Here is a 23,755-nt window from a genome sequence, read left to right on the forward strand (position 1 = left end):
TTTTGCATGCAAAGTTTAATTTTTCTTACATGAGAATGTTATGGATCATGTACAAACTTCTCCAAAATCTTCTTTAGACAAGTGATCTTGATGCAAAGTCAAATTGTTTTAAAATGAGTCATTTTGAAGACAGATAAAGCGTTCTCATCAAACAGGTGGTCTTTATAAGAATATGATCACTAACACAGGTTTTACTGTTATCTGTATGTTAATATTATCATAATGTAAAATGCGAACGTATCCTTGACTAGTTTTTGTTTTAAGGCATTGAATATTTACCTAATTCAGGTATGTTTAAGAGCAACAATTATCCTCCTGAATAATAAGTGAAAATTAAAAGAGAATATATACTGCAAGAATGCTTATTCTGGCACGATCATGTTTTATCAAAAAACGTATTTTGAAGTTAACGCAATGATGAATTCTCGCATTCACAGTAAATACTATATCGACGGCATACTGGAAAGGTAATTAGGGCTATTATTACAATGCGAGTGATAACCGCAAAGAACGCTAAATTAGATTGCCACTACAATAATAAGATTACCGATAAGATTATCGTTATAATAATGGGATTGCCGATAGAATTATTAGATTATCACTAAAATAATAAGATTATCGATGAAATAATAAGATTATCGCGAAAATAAGATTGATGCTACAATAATAAAATTACCGCTGCAATATACGTTCACCAATAAAATAATAGGATTATCGCTTAATAATGGAATTATCGATACAATTATAAGATTTCCGCTACAATAATAAGATTATCGCCAGAATAATTAGATTATCGCTAAAATCATAAAATTACCGCTACAATGATAACATTTTCGCTAAAAAATAAGATTACCGCTACATTAATAAGTTTACTGGAAAACAAAAAGATCATCGCTAAAATAATGGGATTACCGATAAAATAAGATTATCGCTACAATAGTAAGCTACAATAATAAGTTAACCGATGAAATAATAAGATTATTGCTAAAATAATTGGATTACCGATAAAATAATAAGATTACCGCTACAATGATAAAACTACCGATAAAATGATAAGATTATCACTATAATAATAAAATTACCGATACAATAATCAGATTATCGCTACAATAATAAGATTACCGATAAAGTAATAAGATTATCGCTACAATAGCAAGATACAATAATAAGTTTACCGATAAAATAATAAATTTATTGCTAAAATAATTGGATTACCGATAAAATAATAAGATTACCGCTACAATAACAAAACTACTTATAAATTGATAAGATTATCGCTAAAATAATAAGATCATCGCTAAAAGAATGGGATTACAACTAACATAATATGATTACAACTAAAATGATTAAAGATTCCCACAAAAATGTTTATTTACACTCATCTGTATGAATATGGTTTTATAGCTGTATTGGACGGGTAAAGTACCAATCCCAAATTCCAAAGATCCTTTTTATATCTTTACAATCTATACAGCTGACAAAATACTGTAAGCCACGGGGTTTTTGCGTGCATATGTGTAATACTTCCCGTTATAATTATTTTCATTATATTCGCGATTAAACGTACATTTTTACAATTATGCGTGAAACATTTGCGTTGGAGTTCTTTCTTTAGCTGTATAAAACGCATAAAACATAAAACAATTCCAAAAGGTAATTTAAGTATATCGTCCTCAAAGAAACGTCGTCAAAGCGTGTAAATTGTTATCCAAAGGGCATTATTTGCCTTCAAATCGTTTAGTTTCAAAAGGTATTGAACATATTTAAAACGCGAATCTGGTTGTCAGAAATAGAAATTCATATTTAAAGAATATCGTCATCAAGTGCGACATACGTCATACATTTTCGATTCGTAGGAGGCCGAAATAAGATACAGGGTTATAATTGGTTTGACGCAATAGTTTCTACAAGAATGACAAAAAATGCATATGAAAATATTTCATAGCGTTTGATCAGTTGTAATGAACAGAAGAACAGAGCTACATCACAAAAACGTTTCGTCAAAATATATTCTAGGGCACAAATGATCATCAGAAGCAACCTAACTCGAAACAGATTAGACAACATCATGTAGGCGACAAACCAGTAACTAATTTACTAAATAATCAAACACACCTGCCTCTAGGCGGGAACGTGTAAGATAGCAAATGTCTACTGTGAGCCAACGGGCTTATCCTAGGAATTCAAAATCTACTGTTCATCAACAATGTTATCTCCCGCAATTAAAATGCAGACCGAGTATAAGAATCCTAGAGTTATGCAATTCTAATCTTGTATATACATATATTACTTGCTTTGGTCGATATATGATGGGCACTGGGGAAAACAAGTAACCACTAATGTGAAATGGGCACACAAACAATTCATGCATAGTTATGTTTTTAAGTTGATAAATTCGATATAGGAAGTCGGTCATCGGAGAGTTAATTGATGAATAGTGTGTTTGTTGAAGGAAGGTACGACTAGTTTAATCTTTAATCGCAGTTGTAGCTTATGGTGTATTACATAACCTTGTTGATGAACCATCGTAGCAATACGGTTAATTGTACACTCAAAGTTATAGAGTACGTTAATATTGGAGTGTATTAGAGAGAGCAAATGTAACACAAACGAGATTTGAGTAAGCTCCCTTGAGGAAGAAGTGAATTCACCAGTATGTGTTTAAAATCAACAATATAGCTAAATAGAGATTTTGTGTCTTGAAGAAAACACGAATCGTTGGTAATCAAAGCAGGCTTTAGAGTATCACAAGTTCTGTTCACTTTTATACACAAGGAAGTTGCGATGTATGGTCTCAGAAGTTTAAGAACTATAACTCACAGAAAAATCAGAGTCACGTGACTAATATCTTTAGGGACATCTTTCCCTCCAGTGCAGACGATCGATACGAGAACTACGTTAGGGTTTGATTGAATGAGAGACAGGAACCTTCACACACAGGGATAGATCGTCAGCTGGGGACGAAACCGTACTAGTTAGGTTCATATGGACGTGCAACACGAGCCAAGGTAGTAAAAACCTAGTATAAGGCTACCCCGGCCTAGAGGGACAGCATGACTCGATAAACACCATTCAATTTTATAGAAACTTACAGCTAAAAGTCGATAGGAGAACATCAATTTTCCCTGTAGGAAGATTATTTGGGTCATACTGAAAAACTGATTTTATAGAATAAAATACATCTTTTATTAACCAGCCATGTGTGGCCTATTTTTTCATCAAATGTGTTTGTAAAGAAGAATATTAAGTGTTTTAGTTAAACATTTCATGCATGTTGTAAAAACTTAAGTTAGGGATTATTTGGGTCATACTGAAGGACTGATTTTATAATAAGAAATACATATTCCATTAACTAGCCATAAAAGGATAGAACAATTGTAATATAAAAGATGTGGACTATTTTTCACCATTTGTATCATTATCCATTTTTACCGTTTCTGGTAGAAACACTAACGCTAATTGTTTACATAAATCTTAAAATTTTCTTCATTACAATAGCTATGAAAAACAACGAAAATGGTTCGTTACAAAACTACAATAACGGTTACAAACACTAGCCACGGTTATTTCTACCAATGAAAAAACATAAAAGCTTTAGACCACGAAAAACAAATTCCTACGATTCTTTTCATGTTATACAGTAGATGTTTTGATAACTTCTTGCAACCAAACTTATAAAAATATAGGGGATGTCAATTGCTAGAGGTCGGTAGGCTCATACCATCTGTGGCAAGATTTATACCCCGTCTTTGCTGCTTATTACTTATAATGCCGAATAGAAATGTTCAGCAAATCCGATACTTGTATAACAACCAATATTTGGATATTATAATTACGTCATTAATAAATGACCATTTCAACTTTGTTTATGTCTTTGAATGCGGTAAGTTAAAAGAAGCAAACGAGCTGCATTTTCTGATCAGGGTCATGCAAACATAAATACCGACACTTATATGCATAAAATAGAGTTGATATAATTTGTACCTAAACAATATATGCTTAATATCCGACTTGCATTTAATACAATGATGTTATCGTACAATCGTTTAAAGTCGTGTATAAAGAATGTATTCATAATAAAGGGATCAATTATATCAAAACGACACCAAGGTTAGTATTGGAGAAGCTTACGTTCATATGTATTACCAACTATGTCAATATACCAATTAAATCAACAATAGGATATATTCACAAATTGGACACGATGTTAATATCCGTTTAAAACTCACATTGAAATAAAGTTTACCTTTAACATAGCACGTTTCATCTTTTACCAAAATGTAAACGACTCTGGACAAATACTGACCCACTCCCACCACCTACAACTCATCCCAACCCTCAACTCGCCATCCCCGAATCACCAATGCAAGGTGGCACAGTGGGAATATACCCCAGTGTCCCTAAACACACACCTTCGCAATGTATTAGGCTCTATTCTTTATCAGAGGTTAAAGGTCATCTTCGGCGGACCTTAAACTGATGACGTAAACCAAACAATCCATCCCTGAGTATCACTGGGTGTGCTCCCGGGCCTGGTCCGGTTACACGCCACCTAGGAGTGGCCTGAGGTTGGGGTCTGCCCTCAATACATGTCAACATTTGCAGATTAATTAACTCCAGAATCAATGGGATGATGAAGTGGTTTGGACTCAGTCGGGAGGAATGCGATTGTTAATTGATAGGCACGGCCGGCGGAGACGACAGTACAGAAACGGCAAGTAACAAATCAATCGCCAACGGTACCAAACGTTCAAGACACCTTCTTTTTTTAAACTAGAAATACGCATTTGATGATCTGATGGATGGGCCTATGACGGTGTTTTGTAACAGTTTCTTGCTAATTACAGTATGTCATTTGATTTCACATCTTACATTACAAACTTTGAAACTAAACAGAAAAAAAAACTAATAAAAAAAAACAATTCATGAATTCTGTTAATAACTCTGATACCTATTAAACTAAAAGATTGTTTCAGATTCCTCAGGTTCTGACAAGAGAATTTCACCTTCAGAGGTTAGATATTTTTCAGACGTCAAACAAGATGTTTTTGCTAATGGTTTTCAGCTTCAGATGGTAAAACAGGGGGATAAGATCTCAACCTAATGAAGGAGGTTATGTTATGTTTCTCTTCACCAACATCTATGTCTAATACGGACACATCAGTACTATATGGCAAGGATCTCCTGATGTGGTCGAATTATTTGCACCACCCTTCTTTGTCAATGTTATACCGACGGATAGAAAGGTTAATCGTAATGCATGTGACATGAAAGTGAATTTCACATTACATTATCATTATGTTTGTAACCTTGTTCTATTTTTGAAATGACGTTTTATCCCAAGTTGTTGAAAATACTTTTTAAATCAATTTTCAAGCGACGAGGTAAAATTAATTATATTGTGAATCTTGTTGTTCTATAGTAACTCTAACTAAATTGATATAGTATTTTACATTATGTGTTCATGTATTGTTAAGAAATAAAAAGGCATGAAAAATAAGAATTGGAAGAAACAAAATCCATATTCTATCCTTGTCGTTATATTTTGTCTTTGTGTTGATGGAGAAGTTTGATTATCTTTCTGAGTTGGACATGCTACAAACGCTTACAAGATCAGGAAGCTGTGACATTGTATAGGAGTTTCCTGTATGTTTGACACCAATGGAACCCCTTTGCACTATGAAACACTTCATCGACTAAATTCATTACATATATCATGAGAAACTGTACCACAAGGCCACTGACTAGTCGTAAATCATCTTTTGACTTCATTTGTTATTTAGTTTTTTATATCCAATTGTATGTAGCACAATGAAATTATAATATTTTTTTTTTACTTTTTTCATTGTGAAATACATATACAAGTTGTTGATATGAATTGAAGGCGAAGCCTCGGAAGAGCGAAGCAACATGAAAATATAGGTCCGATCATTGAATTTTCGTCGCACTTTAAATGTACTATTCACGGATGTTTTGAAGTTCTATTATATACATATTTCCTCGACAAGATATCGATAATCGGTCGGTCATAGTGTGATAGACGCGGTGAAAGAAATTTATTCATCTTGAACAGTTCAATCTTGTTTCTATCAAGGCGGAATATTTTAAATTGCGCGGGATTTGTATCGTCATCTTTGGCATCCTGCTTCATGACGTATATATTTTTTGGCAAGTACGTTTTTGTGTCGTTCTTGTCTATATATGGTTATCTAAAACTACAATACAGTAATTTCAAAGCGTATCTCAATGACACGTTTCGGAAAATAACCTATCATGCATGTTAATAACGAGAATTGAAACATGGTTGCCTACATGGAAGCACGAGACCTTTCCCGCAGGGACAAGATTCCAAATTCAGGGGGTACTGGAATGTATTCAAATCTATATGCTAACACACGTGTTATGGTTAGTGGAGCTTCCCTCTACGCAAAGAGCTGCACTCTTATTAAAATATCATTAAATCATAAAATAAACTTTTCACTGGACATGGATATCCACACCTTATGTTATTGACATCACAAAGGACAATATCATTCCAATGATTCTAACGTAGTTGCTAATTTTATTTCATATTTTTAGTTAATTCATTTTATTTTTTCTTATTTTTCATCATTTTTTTTTTTTTTTCATTTTACCATCTGTTTTGTGATCCAACCATTATTGCATTGAAAATTTGTCACTTGTAGTTCTTTATATTGAATAGCTTTGTTCAAATACAGGAATGCAATATGAACTATCTTAAAAGAAAAAAATGCATCAAGTCAACATTATTCTGCATATATGCATTGTCAACACTAAATAAACAACAAAAAAGTACGCAGGTAAAGAGAGAGAAAATAATGATCCACACCCTTGAGTGTGAGGTAAGGTAAATATCAACCCTCGGGACAAGATTATGAAGCTCGACAAGACTCGTATTGGACAGCTAAAATATCTTACCTACCAGGTTAGGAATTCCATGTTTTAGGGAAGGAAAAATTATATTTATCTTACTCATTTGAAGATCAGTATTATATAACCTGCTTGCGCTGACTACGGTAAATCAGGTCAACGTTGTCATGAAATTATGCAATATCAACTTTAAACAAATAAGAAAACGAACGAGTTCAGGGTTAAAAGAAAAACATGGTAAGATTCTTAAGCTGTCAAATACTCGGCAAGCATCGTGTTTGTGAACTTAAGAATCTTACCTCTTGGGTTGAAATGGGCTTGTCTCAACATCGAGGGGTGACAATTATATCATTGTTGTGGTCATTCCATTGTCATTTGGAAATGTGTCTTGATCATTTTTACAGAGATTGAAGAACACTTTATGTCTGGCGTTTACTTCAGACATTGAAATACAGTCTTGTAGTGTCAATATTCCTCATTTCAATAAAAAAAATATTTATTATAGCTTTATGACAACAACATGTTACATAGAATTCGAAAGGACACCAATTACATGGCTTTTTAATATCACTTTTCAAAGTGTCATGGTAACGTTTCGACAAATATTGGCTAATCGAATATCATACTGTTGGCGAAAACCTCTTTCACTATATAACACACTGATTGTCCTTCCCAGTCTAGTATGATATATAGGTCGATAGTAGAATGATAGTCGGACGGAAATACATTATTGACACCTCTTTACCCAGAAACCAAGGACAGTGAAGTCAGAGCCACATATTTTATCGTAGATTGTTCTATTAGAGACATAACACAATTTCCACTTTTGCATCATTTACCGGGCGAACCCTTTGACATATTCCATTGACACTGTCACGTCGCGCCCAAAAAGGGACAGAGTGTCTTATCCAGCTCGTCATAACTCACTTCCTGGACTGAGATAGGAATAAAACCGTAGAGTAGCACACAATTACCACAACCGTTATAGAAAAGCTATTATTATTGACCGAATCAGGTCAGCTTTAAATGAAGCGGAAGCTAAACAATTCAGATAAATAATTACCAAGCAACAAACAAATACATCATACTGTACCACCATTTATTTTCGTTGGGGTCAGTTTTCGTGAGGGACCAACTTTTTTACAATTCCGTTGAGTTTTATTTTGTGGAGAGAGTTGTGTGTGAGTGTGCGTGTATGTTTGTAAATGTTTTGTCTGTTACTGCGTGTATATATATATATATATAGGTGTGTGTGTTTGTTTGTTTCATTTTGATGAGAGAATCGAGTAGCCTGTAGACTGTATGCAATCCTCTTTAAATAAAAAAAGAATGAATCAACAAAAACAAAAATGGTTTGAAAATAATACTGGGGCCGCGGTGACCAAGTGGTTAAGATGTCCCGACATATTACCACAGGCCCTCCACCTCTGAGTCGCGAGTTCGAATGTCATGTAAAGCAGTTTCCCGATACTGACCGCTACGCGGTGGTTCTTCTCCTGGTTCTTCGGTTTTCCTACATTATCAAACCTGATGACTTTGACTGTTTATATGACGAAAAACTAAAACCTAATACTGTAACCACAGTTTTGTAAGGTACAATCATGTCATGTCTCCGGCGTTTTAAACAGATCAAATTTCGTGGGGACGTAGTCTTAGACGAAAACCACGAAAATTTAACTCATCGAAATATAATGGTTTCACAGTAAGGAATGGTCAAACCATTTTACATCATGCAGAATTAAGCAGTGTTTATTTTACAAATGAATTAATATAAATATAGGTCATCTACAATAGATGTCAAAACAAAAACAAAAAAATAAACACAAGGCCAAATGCGACATCATACACCAATTTGATGTCAATATTATATTGCTGAAATTAAAAGCTATTCACTCATTTACCTCTAAAATTTAATAATACAGTGCTGTAATCTATGATCTAGGCGAGTATAATTACGTCTTTAAAGCGTATGCGGTAAATCAACGAAACGTTAAAACTACGATTTTAAATCACACATTGCACAAAACCCAGTATATCGAATTCTAACTGTATCCTTGATTCGATTTCATTCCAATCTTTCGTTTAACGTGAATATGTCTTGAAAGAACCAAGAAAAAAGTGTGTCTACGCACAGTCCTTTGGGGAAAGTTATGTGGGAATATTTCCAGCAGTAGAAATCAGTGACATAAATGGAATTAATTCCCGTTATCCCCAATGACCTGTATGTCTAAGATAAGTTGCTTTATTTAATCATCCACATGCATAGTAACTGTAACGAGATGTCATGAGATGTGAGGCCATTGCATGAAATCCCATCCGGGAAATGCCTCTCTATCACACAGCTGTTGTATTGGACTGGAGCTGGTTAAGAAGCAGTTCATTATTATATTTGCTAGGTCTACCGGCCAAATAGGTCTGAAGACAGTGTAAGTTAAATTATAGGACAAATAATATTAGTATAGATTGTACAATAAAAATGCCTCTTACCTTGCCTTGCCAATTATCTTCTTACAAAAGGCAATCATGGCAATATGTAGCTCGTCATAGTTCGCATGGATATTATCATTTCCTTTTTTCAATCTTTTCACTCTAGCTCGCTCCGAAGTTCAGTATTATTGTATACATAAATTTGTTGCGTTTTCGCAATGACATCACCAACGTTTGAGTAAAAGCGAGCAGTATATTTATTTTATCATGTTCTGGGATTAAACCGACAACACTATTTTTCTGTTTTGTTTAAGAAACCTAGTAAAGTATCAGCTTCGGTCTGCATTTTTTGCAGCCTCACATTTCAAACACAAACGAGCTTTTCATTTACGTTACAGGAAAAAGGAAAGCGTTCAACCTTTCACTAGAGTGCATGTTTTACACCTCACTGCGCACAGTTACATAAACAAATGTAAGTTGGACTGTAATGCACTTTGCCTAATAGTGTTTCCTACCACCTACCAATCATCCGTGTCAAAATAACATTTATTTCAATAAAATACACTGTCAACAGAGACAATATGTCTTAAGTACGTGTAATGCACGTGTTGACACCATAGTACTCTTTCCAGTGTTTTCTATCCGTCAGCGCCCTACGAGATAATAGACGTGATATCAGTTAATTTTTGTTTTAAGGGTTCATCACGCCTAATATACCTGGATGTCCATTTTCATATTAACTGGTTGGGGAATACAATAGAGGTGAATTGCAAGTGGCATATGGTAGCAGTATTTAGATCGGGTTATATTAAGGATGCACACCTCTGAGAAGTCAATTTTTAACTGTATTAAACGAAAAGGAAGATAAAACATGTCCGATAATTTAAGCTATAATTTCCTAATGAGTAGTTTCATAAATATAGATGTTAGCAGACTTCATTTTACAGTGGTCTTCTTTAAATATAGCACTTAGTTTAATAAGACACATATCTTTTCTCAGAATAGCAACCCTTAATTGTGAGTTACAAAATGCACCATTTTGCCAGATTTAACCATTTATAGAAAACGTTCCAGTATCAAACTTTTGCAAATATTTTGCATATCAACGAGGGAACGGTTGCTCTTTTTAATTCAGTCAGACATATGAGGGGTGTTCCATGTGCTTACTTTTTTGCCCATTTGAATATTTGTTATTTTTCAATATTAAAAAATAGTAAAAAATGAAAATGTTCAAATTACTTTAAAACGTAAACTTAAAGTGATAAATGTGTATCATTTCCCACATTATTGCTTTATATTTCAATAACCATGAACCAAGTAAAGATTTACAGCAAAATTAGCTCGATACAGCCAAAAGTACTGTCACAGTGATGATTAAGGTAAAATATTTAAAGAAAAGGGGTATAAGTTTGGCTCTACACAAAACGAAAGAATACACATTTTCAAGACAGTAGTCAAATGTGCCATTTCTTAAAATCCCTTAATAAAAAAAATACAAACTTATGAAGGCCTAATTTTTTGAAAATATAAGAAAATGACATTACGCTACAGATAATGATCAATTGTATTTGATAATCTCAAAAACTCTATGATTTAGGTCGAAACAAGACTTCAACAAGGCTGAAACCTCGGAGCTGCGGATCCTTAAGTAATTCAAATAAGACAATTTATGTTTTGATAACCTCTTTTATGTTTTAGGAGCCAAGTGTGTAAGAGTGCGCGTTTATCAATTACCCCTTTAGTATGTCGAACACTTTATTCGATAAGTAGTTTTCGGTTTGTGTCATTTCTCTTAATCTTACAAGCTGAAACGTCTGTGTAATGTATCGGGTCCTAATCAAAACTCCTCTGCTGTCAAACGAAAACTACCTTCTGTTTTGCACATGGTGGGGACAGTCATCATTATCAGATATTTGAATAAAAAGTCTCTCAATTTATAACAGTTACAGATCATCACCGATTATATAGAACAACAATCAATCATTATTAATTATTTTATATATATTTTTTAAAGTGTTGATACTTGTTTAAAGTTGTATGGTCTATCACTTTCGCTCTTTTTATCATAGTGAAAACTGTTTAAGTGTTATACACATTTTTCCCCGTCTGTCCGAGGTTTAAACTTTCTACATTTACCACTTTTTATAAAGTTGCAGCACTGGAAGTATCTTTAATTATAGAATTAAAAAATCTTTTTAACGTGTACACGTCAAAAATAAGCTCGAAATATGCCGAATCATTCCGAACTCTTCCGAACATCGTCGCGACAATCTCGAAGTAACACGAGAGTTGTGAAACCAAATGTCAACAATTTTTTTCATAAACATAACATGCAGTCGACTTCAGCAGACTGGATCTACAAAGAAAATAATGCTTGCACATTACAGTATTTGATACACACAATATTGAATTACGGCAATGTGTGAATTAGATGTTTCAAATACTCGCTCTGTGGACATATACCAGCACGATTTGCTCATATCAGCCAGAAGGAAAACGTAAACAAACACATGTGCGCTTACGCTAGTTACCTGGATCACCACGTGCAGGACGTGTGGACATAAATCACGTGGTACGATTCGGAATGCCGACAAAAGCCGAAGGTACTGAACATGGCGGTGATTGAAGGCGCTGTATTCAAAACCAGGAATATATGATCCATAGATTTCGACGCTCTTATAGGCCGACATATTCTTTTGGGCAGCTTAATCAATAAGTTACATGTGCATGTTCAAATATCAAATGTTTAAGCAATATATCGTTACAGTGAAAATTACCAGAAATACAACTTTAAGCCAAGTCATCCCTGTGCGTTACTTTACAAGTATCTTCTGTTATCTGATCCCAGTATTATTGCAAATGGCAACAACTGTTTGCGAAAGTAATCATTTCAAGAGTAGCATAAAATTATCGATCTTTATCGAGATTGTTTTGCGTTTCGGAGGAATTAACTTGTGGAGTAATTGTGGTTTGATTTGAGACTTGATTTAACTCATGAAATCTTACTGTTTTGTTTCTCTAAATCACTGACACTAAAGTAGGTTTAGGGTTGCAGCTAACACGAACGTCGCTAAAGTACAAGTTAGAACCGAATGGAAATCAATAGCACATCACATTCCACACACCGACATTTCACATGTTATCATGGCGGTGGAAGAGTGGTTAAGATGTCCCAACATATTACCACAAACTCTCTATCTCTAGGTCGAGAGTTCGAATCCAATGTGGAGTAATGGCCAGGTAGTGACCACGTGGCGTATGTTTTTTCTCCGGGTAAACTGGCTTTCATCCACTTCGTTAACCGCCTATCATCGTATTTTACAAGCGTTATTTAATCACAGAGACGATTTTAGATAACATGCACGATATGTGGAAAATAAACTTCAGCATCAACATCAACCATAATAACTTCGACCAGTACCTGATAACTACCCTAAATGAGACTCTAACTCGAAAGGCAGAGGTGAAAAAGCAACAGTTCGGCCACCGCGGCACAAATATAAATATTTATTTGCATTTTTGTATTTTTCAAATTGGCATAAGACAAATTTCAGTTTTGATGGTATTGAGATGACAGCTGACATTATAGGCATAAAAAGCACAAAAACAGACAATTATAGGAAATATGCTGGCATAACACCAATTTTTTTCTGTTATAAAAAATCTTAATCGCTGAAAAATGATCTATATCTTTTTCGCAAATAAAAAAAATCACTAGGCGAAATTCTTTTTCTTAGACGTTCCGTTAAATACTGTAATCACGGTTATAATCTTAAGCATGCCTGCCTGCTATCATAAAAGAACGTACGAGAATTTCTGGATGTGTTAAATCTATTCAGTTTACAATTGCCACATGTAATGATGGCCTTTCAGTCACCTTAAGTACGTGAGATAGACAAGTACAGGAACGATATATTATCAACATTGTTGGTTTGACATTTCCAGACTCAGGTGTCTTGTACCAATATGTACTGAAATGGATTAGGAGTAGCGGAAAATAGTCCCGGATGTGTACTATAAGATGCCCGCTTACGTTCGTATCTAACGTATAGCTGTGACATGATATACAAGGCTGTATGTCTCTTACGTAATTAAACCCGACGATGATATTCAACCAATAACAGCTCCGTTGATATTACTTTCCCATTATATTACATAGTCGTTAACAATAGCAAATGACAACCAGATTCATTAATGCTGCCATCACAGTCTATAGCAGTTAATGAGAAAAGCTTCAATCTAGCGTACTTTGCAAATTTGACAGATTTATGACGGGACAACGTGAGGTTTTTCGTGTTTGCCTTTCGAACGCCTGTTCTTGAACGCCTTCTGTAGATTAGCCTGTTGTTCATCATTTGTATCAAATAATGGTTTGTCATAAACATGTTCTTTTTGTTACAAATGTTTTATATCGTTAGACAGCTGTAAGGTTTTGACATTTCATTTGAAAGTATTGTTTTTAACTAATGACTTACCTCTACGTTTGCCTATTAAAACATGCGATATCGCAAGACAGGAGTAAGGATTTGATATTTCGTTTGAAAGGATTGATCTTGCTATTTAAATTTACATGTTTAAGATCTACATCACTAAACGACACAACTGAAGCTAATTTATTGGGTATATAATATATAATATGAATTGCAACATAGAATGAAAATGTCCAGTTAATGTCATTTTTAATAAATGACAAGTAACATTGCAGACATGGTAACAACAGCGTCAGTCATGCTGCATAAACACGTATACAACATTTGTAATATATCTTAATGATTATATAACCAAAAAGGTGGAGCATCCAAACATGCCACAGTATGACTGAAATTACTTCAATTACTTCAGTCCCGTTGAATGATTCAATTTGTTCTTTTTGTTTTCTGTTCAATTCATAACCATGATTTGATGGAGGCAATGCGGAGTTCCAAGTCAAAGCAATATACTTCGTCAAGTTTCGAACTCAAATCTGGGAACAAGAGAAAAAATCAGAATGGTTTACAATCCATCTTTATTAGCTTTTCTTTTTGTATGGCTGTATGTATGGGTGTTTCACGGACATCGATGGTCACTCCAGGACCTATATCTGACCACATTGGAATTAGAAGGAAAGTCGGGACGTTCAAAAAAAACTACTAATTTATTAGTTTATATCTGTCTTTCAACTTATAGTTCAGGGCTAGTAGAAAATCTATATCATGCAATATCGCCATGGATGCCAAAGATCTCTCAGTAGCCATCTTCTAACAGACACTTGATGTATTTTGAATTTATTTTGATATCTGCTTATCAATACATATTACTGCATCAATGAGTAAATAACTGAGTTTAAGACAGAAAAAAGATGAAATCATAACAGAATGATTCCTTAAATGATACATGACAGACTTGTTTATTTTGTTTACTGATATATATGTCAATACCGGAATATGAATTAATTTAATAGTTATTATTTATTAGATGATTAACCGGAAGTTGAATTGACACTATAACACTTAAGCCTACGCGTAACCAAGGCGACGCGACCTTATGACGACAGTTTCACGCCAACTGCACGTGTCAAGAACTGTTTTGTTATATATCATATTTTACGGCCCTTAAAAGCAATTCGCCATTAGTTTGATATCAGCGTACGGATGAACAATATATCTGATCATCTTGACCGCTGGAGTATAGTACTTTAGGTGTTATATGTAACGGTATCCATGCGCCAAGGCCAGTGACGTTCCACTAGGTCTAGTCCCAGTAAAGCTTCTGTTGTAGCGATGCCTTGGTTAGCGATCATAGCTGACGATGTAAAATAGTACTCCCAGACAGTATCACTATTCACACAATGTAACAGTATGAGGATTTGTCAGTGACACATTCAGGCATTTTCAAACATGACCTAGATTACAGGACAATTACAGCAGATTGTAAAGCACAGGAAGTGCAGTCAACTACACAGCTTAAACTTGTAAAGATTAAAACAAATCTATTTTAGCTTGGATTAAAAGGCAACGTTTACGAGAAAAGGTTAACGTAATTTGAACGCGTTTTTCAAAATCACGTGACTTCTTAAATCAAGGTCGAATTGATCATACGGATCCTCCAGATGTTCCAACGAACAAATTTTTGAGAGATGACATTATGAAATATACGTCTCATTGAAAAATACAGATACAAGTTACTGTGTCATATATATAAGTCGCATAATTTTATACATATTGAATATTGACGAGTGTTTATTTCGCTCTATAGAAAAAAAATATTGAAAGAAAGTACTATGGAACGTACAGTGTGAGCATGGTATAAATCAATTATTACCAAACTTTGGTATGCATTGTTCAAAGCTCTTATACACACCTGGTGATAGTATATTTAGTAATTACCATTGGGCACAATTGGTGTTAACAGTCAAATGTTTCGTCCCTTGTATATAGAATTATACATCATAAATTGACTGAAATGTGCGAACAAATATAGCATTGATGTAGGATTACAGAAAGTGAAAGCCGCCATCGATATATTCTATTTATTTTGTGACAGAAAACCCCATCTATGGCTCAAAGAAATATGTTATATGGATTATATCGTGTAACCAATTATGTATTGAAGCTGTGCAACAATACTGGAATCCCGAAACCCCAAACAAATCTTTAATTCAGATTGTATTTTTCTTTTGAGCGCACTTTTTGCATGTTGTAGATTTTTTTTATAAAATGTGACTATAATGAAATTAGCTTCTTCGTTAGGTTTCCATTGACATGAAATGAATAGGTTACAGGATCCGTAAATATATAGCCTTGATAGGCTGGATAGGTAACATAAAAACATGTTGCATTTGTTTTAGTGGAAACATGATAAGCATAATGATGATGGTGGTGATAATGGTGATGGCGAAGAAAAAGAAGAAGATGGTGATGATAATGATAATGATGAGGAGGAGGGAGGAGGAGACGTACAACGATGACGGCGAAATTTGATATCCTGATTGTCCTACACCAGAAACATAAGTGTAAATGAAATTGTAAACGTCAACAGTTTAGTTCACTGCAGTAAAAATTCACACATCTGAACCTAAAACAGTCAATTGACTACCCAATATGTGTCCTGCTACGCAAGCAATCGCTTCCAAAACAACGCATGCTTCAGAGACATTTTGAAAAAAGTAATTAGCTTGGTTTCAAACAAAATGAAAAACTAATAAGTGATAAATCAGGAACTTTTCTTTTACTATTGTGGTTATAGCATCAGTGTACTAGAGACGGAATAATATGATTTATTTCCCGACATAATCTGCTCAAACAAACTTATCAAATACACGGTTACAGAGTGTATTTATTGATTTGGATCAATACACAAATATAGGAGGTTAAAGTTCGCGGTTCACTAGTTCCTATAACTCTTTGAACTAACTTGTAACGTCAATGGATATCTACATATTTTTAATGTTTCAAATTCATGGATTACAGTGAAAACGCTAGTGCAGCGAAAAAAATCCACCTACAAAATTTAACAATATGTGATTTTCAAATGAAGTCGGCTCTTTTCTGTAGTAATGGAGTATCGGTTACATAATTATTTAGAGTGAAATTTAAATGAGTGTATTGAATTCTTAGTTAAATTATAGCAGCATATAGGGTTTTAATAAAATGAGGTTAAAAAGCTTGACTGTAGTTATATTTAGCAATAGTATCTACTCCAGACAAAACAAGAAGTACCAAATCCTCATCAGTGTCGTATATTTAACCCATTTACATCTGATGCATAAAGCCATTGCGGTTTGACATTACAAATCATAGTTTTCCGATTATTCAATGGATGACTGGACTACATATCTGTATCACTGTCGTCCTCGGTTCACAAGATATAGGACTCCACGGTTTGTGTTAACACTACTGTTCCTATAGAATTATCTCAAACAACTGTGAAACTGATCTTTGGAAGAACTAATTGCACACCACCTAGGCTAGCACGTTGGCCGTTAACTAGACATTGTAGTGCGGGCTAGTAGCCGTTTTACACGGTTTTCGGTCACTTATCAATACACTCGCCTAACGTAGTTTTCGCCAACACCACGATGTGCCGGAAGGTCGTTTCTAAGTCATGACTCGGATATCGGTTCTTTAGTCCGGAATTGTTAGTCACCGTTCTGAATAGTCTAGAAATATGCATCTGTGATCTTATTTATTGTGTTACAGCCGTACGAATGACTACGTAATGCTAAACCAGTGTTGTTTGTATTTTGAAGCAACAAGTTTTATTTTGCTTCATTAGTGGATATGAAACACAAGTTTTCTTATTGAAGGTAAGTTAAGTGTTTTATTCAATATTTAACGCTATATGTATATAAATATGTAATTGGAGTAATGATTTCTTAAAAGGTAACATTAGGTTACAAATAGTAAAATCGGTGGCTTAACCGCAAGGCCTTTGAGCCTTCATAGGTGGCTTTATTTGGTATCCCGTATGTAATTCAATATGATTATTAGATGATTATGCAGACCAGTTTTTGTGATTTATTTAATTATTGTACATCTACCATGCCTTGAATGTAACATCCTAATACGGCCATGTAGTATATCCAATTAAAATTTTGTACTAATTACATATACCCTCTGTCGGTTAATGATGAATATATCCATTGACATTTGGTATTAATATAATTCTAATTATTCAAAAGAAATTATACTTATTTGACGGAAGTTGTTAGTTTTTTGGTCTATCTTCATTCATCCTGCTCACGTTACATTTGTATAGAAAGAAATTTGGTAGAGGTAAAACCTACTGTTAAGATTCGTTTAAGCAGTGATCTAAAATCAGATTTAACAAGGAGCAAAGAACGCGTAAATCAATGCATTATATGTGCCCAAATTCCTGAATTTCATACATCATTTTTATTGTTTTCTATGGAACTTGATGTTAAAAAGCAAACGTAAACACAAGCAATGTTAAAAGTGTTTTAGAGCATGCTTATCTTGTAGAAATTTTAGTTTGGTATAAACACTGACTATACTTGGAATAGAGAAAAAGAGTGAGAAAGAAGGATAACAAAGAATAAAAGCAAATGTTAATTTATGAAATTGATTGCTCATTTTTGTTTCTTTACCTTGGTTATTGGCCATTTGTTGATTTGTATACACGATCTGTGTCCTAAACCAATAACAATATATAGTACATGGATGCTAGAAAACATTAAAACTTTTCAACGATGAACAAGGTTAAAATAATTATTACCTTAAAAGGTAATAATGAAATAATCAATATCTTAAAGCACGTTTTCCATTTGCCAACCAAAATATTTTATTGGATCAAAGGGATCTTTACTATTTTATTTTTGTATCATCTCTGTTGTGCAAAGCTAAAATGTATCAGACTCATATTGCACTATAAAGCATTGATTTAGAAATTTCAGGTACATGACAGTAGCCATGTACTGATCACTGGTAGATGGTTTTTTTTCTCAGGATACTCCACATTTCCACCAACTGTGAATCTGACATGTTGATAATTGAACATGGTTGTCAATAAGACGCCAAGCCAATACAACCAACAAAATATCTGATAGGACATGATCAAGGGAATAAAAAAAACAATTATCATTCCAATAATTTGGATTTTAGTTTTCAAAATGTTTCAACTTGTAATGGTAATAGTTCTGCAATCACTTTCATGTTTTTGATATCTGATGATACATTTAACTTTCATGCAACGTTGGAACAATCAATAATAGTAAATGGAGCAATCGGAATGCACCTAATTACGTTACTCTCTTGTGTTAGAGTGATACCATGGGTATATCCATATGTTCATCAGTGGTGTTCGGATAAATAAAGAAACCGTGCTCCCTACACGTGTAGATAACGGGTCTAGGGCCTTATCATTGTTTTATATACAATCGATGGACTTCACGTAAATATTGACCTCAAGGTCAAGGTTTATTATGACGTCATAGACCCTGTTACAGGATAAGATATTTATCTTTTTTCGATATCAGATGCACTGGTTGTTGATGCACAGGTTGTTTTTTTTAATTAAATGTCCTTTCTATGTTATTCCCATTGAAACGTGATTTGGTACTTGTTACCTATTTGTTATAGGAGGTAAATCCATATCACTCAATTGCATGTAATCGTATCCGATGTTTGAGAAAAATTAGCAAAAATCTAGTTACATAGTTTTTTTTTATTTCGAAATGGTGTCTATCTTCGCAATTTACAGTCAGACTTTGTTGATATTCCTTCAGGTTATCGCAAGCAGATAACTCTTTGATATTTAATAGGGCTGTGTATCGGAAGGTCTAAAACGATACGATACGTATTGACAATACACTGAAACAATACACGATACGTATTGACGATAAACTGGACCTCTTTTTTCAAATTCAGTTGACCATTGTGTTTTGAATATTGTGACGATAAAAGACAATTTTGATAAAACATTCTATAACTTGGCAAAAACCTACCAAACATTTGATTTGGTTCACCATCTGTGTTGATTTATTTCTGTCAATTAGTATTCTTAGCTATGAAAAGACATTTCTTATCAATCTAGGTGACACAGATGCTTTAAACACTTCCTTTTGATTGAAATGTTCTTACTTGAATGATGTTTAAGAATAACTTTTGTTTGTTTCTCTTTCTATAATAAAAACAGTAGGTTGAGTTGTTAAAAGGATACAGCGATATACAGCATTTTTGGGTATCGATATTTGATACGCTTCTGAAATCGATACGTATCGGTATATCGATATATTGATCCAGCCCTAATATTTAACCTGATCCCGATCTGGCCTTAAACAGAGTAAGTAAAATCCAGGTTTGAAAAAGCTTTTCTTTTGATGCACCTGGGTTTCGGGTTTTTTTTATACATGCCCCCTGAGTCTTTGTTCGATTCTGATTTTGTATCTTCTCATTCAATTATGATTTCGATTTAAATCAAAAATGGTTATGCTAGAAAATAGTTATTTTTATTCTGAAAATTCAATTTTGAGTTTAAGACTAAAATATCAGTAGTTCTCTGCTTTTAATAATGATACTATTACATGTGTTGTTGTTTTGTGAAATAACTTATCGCGAATTTAATTATTATTATCATCCGTATTACAAGCTGGGAATGTATAATTTACAAGTAATTGCAACTCGTTTTGGCAAATGTTTATCGATAGCTTCAATTTTCCTTTGATTCTGACAGTTGTACATTATGATATGAATCTTCGTGCAACTACACGATATTATATTGTTATTGTATGCAAAATTACACGAATAAAGACAAATGAGTTATATGTACCAAAATTACTAGCGTTTTTGAAGAAATTTCCGACAAAATATAATTAATAATTTGTTTACTGTAATACAACTTATTTTTGCGGACAATTATATTTGCTTTAAAGGGACATGAACCTAGTAAATAAACCATGTACATTTGAGTACAAAACATATATCTTAGGGGTGTCAGATACCTTACTCAGTAATATATATCAGTTATTGTGCAAATGTGTCAAATAAAATAATTATATTAATATAATTATTATAAATGGATAGAGTTATAAGTACATATTATGTACCAGTGCCTGGTACTTTTTCGCGACAGTTTAATTTGGTGATTAAGAGTCTGGCCTTATTTTATTACTTTAGAATTTAACGAAATAAAAGGGCATAGTATCACTTGCGCCAACACGTTAAACAATTATTAGTAGGACGCTGAATGCTTCTTATAAATAACTAACTCTAATCAACTCTGTGAGCAGACTGGCCAGAAGCTTATGAAAGGTTGCGGTTTGCATTGTAGGATGCCTTTCCAGACTGCCGTCTCGAAAATAACGTTTGTGATTATAGTCTTTAATTAGATGCAGAAAGAAATCTTGTTTGCAAACTGTAAACCAACTTATTTTCATGATTAAATCTCGCGCATTTCGCTAGAGTTTCAAAATCGCCGCCAAACGATTTTAAGCACAGCTACAATTGAACTACAGTCGAAACTCCCTATCTCTAGCTTCAACGATAATAATTCGACTCAAATGTAATGTCATTTGGTTTGACACTTGTCTATATCGCGACATTAATTCATAGGACACGGGTTGATAGGTATAAAATCATGTGATTCTGTCGCCTTGAACACGCTGATTTACAGTTAATTAATTTATTATTTATGATAAGACACGTGATGATGGACATTGCTTGATATAAAATTACTAATATGTAGGCGTTGTCTATCTACGTCACCAGACGTTGATGACTGGCATATTTCCGGTTCTTTAACTCAAACCACCAATTCTACCAGAGATGTCGTCTTGTCAGTATTCCTACAACTCAAAGCTATAATTTTGAGGGACATGCTGTGTCTTTTTGCTAGAGAAAATAATGTCAATTTCCAAGTAGAAAGTCTCATTTTCTCCATATTGTGCATTTGAGCTGAAATTATTTCCCAGTCAGTAAGCTAAAACCTAAAGCATTTCGAAAACCAAATGACCATATTACAGTTCTATGGTATGCGGGTGTGTAATCAAATGCCCAGTCGGATGAAGCTGATGAAGTGATAGAATTCACTGATTGAGAGTCCAATGCCCTCGACAAATAGGGTAACTTCGTATCACCAAGCCACATTTCCTTTAAATAGGTACATTAACATCAGTACTACTACCTACTACAATCAGTTTTCTATATGTTGACTTCCTGACTTAATTATCACAGTATTTACTAAAGTATATAACATTAACAATTACGGGCATTTGTTGCGGTGCATATGCTGTTGTACTGCACTGGTAGAATTTAATAATGATCGAGGCGTAGATATAAGATATGGTAATTGTATTTAAAAAATTCTGCTTCTTTTTTGCGATACTAAACATCTAAGAAATACATTTGTACATTCAGAATGGCCAGAACTCAACGTTGGGATATTATGAGGTCACAGTCGGAATATCGACCCAATCATAACGTTACATATTAGGGAGTTTGACGTGATGTTTCCCAAATTCGGAACAGCGAGTTGATATGCTAAATATTAACCTCCAAGTGACAGTGTATAAGCCAATGAGAAAAGCGGAAAATCGTAACATGTTTACAGCGAGGTGATACCTCTTGGCAAATCCAACTTGGATGGGCAGATGACCCAATCAGTGTTTTAGCCCAATCGAATGATAGAACATCGATATTCCAATTACTAAATAATGCCTTACTTATGATTTTTTTTAATCCAATCAAAATCTATACATCATGTGTCGAATTTTTCACCTTACCAACCACCGATTAAACATAAGAATTTCAAATTGATGTTTTACCAGCATCGTTAAGAGGTTATAATGTCAAGGAGGAATGTGGGGCTTTAGTATGAATCAGAAGATCATTTTTGCTGAAAATAAAGAAATGAGGATAAACACACTTGGTTTTATTAGGATTGCGATTTGTATTCATTCCTTTGTGAAAGATTACAAAACTGATAATTCACGATTAGAGTTACTTCGATCATATGTCTGTTACAAGAGAAAACAAAAACAACCCACACAAATCCATCGCAAACGTCATTGGATATGGAACTTACGGTAAATATAATTGTATAACTGAATGTGACATTAAATATCACTGCCTAATGGGAACTGTAAAACAGAAATGATTCATATACGTATCTGATTTCAAAAATATAGATTAAACCCATCTTCAATTATTTATTGCCCCTTTAAAGGATGAATGAGATGTATCTTTCCGATTTGAATGTTGTGTACTATGGTTTTTGTTTTATCAAACCACAAATGTTTTTAGACACTCCATTTAGCAAAGCGTTAAGGGCAATCATTTGATCTGAATCTTTCCCCACTGTGTCGTTAAAAATCAATACTTAAAGCAGGTTAGTCCTTGGAGGAAAAATGGGGTCCTTGGTTTTGGTATAATCAAACGGACCTACCGGATGGTACTTTCTGTGGCGAGTGTGTCCTTAGTCCGTAAGAAGCCTCGTTGTTGATATTAATACAAAACCAGACGCTTTATTACCATATATCAGACATGTTTAAGGAATAATAACTATACACATATACAATTATTTGGATATAAACCAGAATACATTCCCTATTTGGACAATCTGCCACGAGCTATATACAAAGCGCGTTTTTAACGCAGACTGGCTATCTTCATGTCTTGGAAATGTTTGTCGTCTATTTCCATCTTCATATTTGATAAACTTTGCTCTTTCTTTGTTTGCACATGGAGACCAAAGAGTTCTCGATCAATCGTAATGGAATCCGGATCTATAAAAACATGAAATATGATATATTTGTATATAGTAATGCACCGCCTATGCTTTATTGAATTTCCGTGAAAACCGGCATTTAGACTAAATGTCTTTAAATTAGCTTTTACTTTTGTTTAAACAATATATATATGGAAAACGGAAATAATGATTTTGTATTATCCAACTTCCCGAAAGTATTGTATTTGATCTTAATCGTATGAGTAAATAAAAAATG

At 33.9% G+C, this 23,755-nt stretch overlaps 2 protein-coding genes across 2 annotated transcripts in view; one reads left to right on the forward strand and one right to left on the reverse strand.

Moving 5' to 3' along the window:
* The window catches only part of LOC138333300 (neuronal acetylcholine receptor subunit alpha-9-like), an 83,259-nt gene extending 73,677 nt beyond the window's left edge, over positions 1–9,582 (reverse strand). Inside the window, exon 1 of the mRNA XM_069281590.1 lies at positions 9,379–9,582. The gene's annotated coding sequence lies outside the window, so the exon portion shown is untranslated. The remainder of the gene's footprint in view (positions 1–9,378) is intronic.
* Positions 9,583–17,242: 7,660 nt separating this feature from the next.
* LOC138333303 (neuronal acetylcholine receptor subunit alpha-9-like) overlaps positions 17,243–23,755 on the forward strand; it is a 66,807-nt gene continuing 60,294 nt past the window's right edge. The window contains exon 1 of the mRNA XM_069281594.1: positions 17,243–17,602. The gene's annotated coding sequence lies outside the window, so the exon portion shown is untranslated. The remainder of the gene's footprint in view (positions 17,603–23,755) is intronic.

This window comes from Argopecten irradians, chromosome 10 (assembly GCF_041381155.1).
Source record: "Argopecten irradians isolate NY chromosome 10, Ai_NY, whole genome shotgun sequence".
NCBI classification, from domain to species: domain Eukaryota; kingdom Metazoa; phylum Mollusca; class Bivalvia; order Pectinida; family Pectinidae; genus Argopecten; species Argopecten irradians.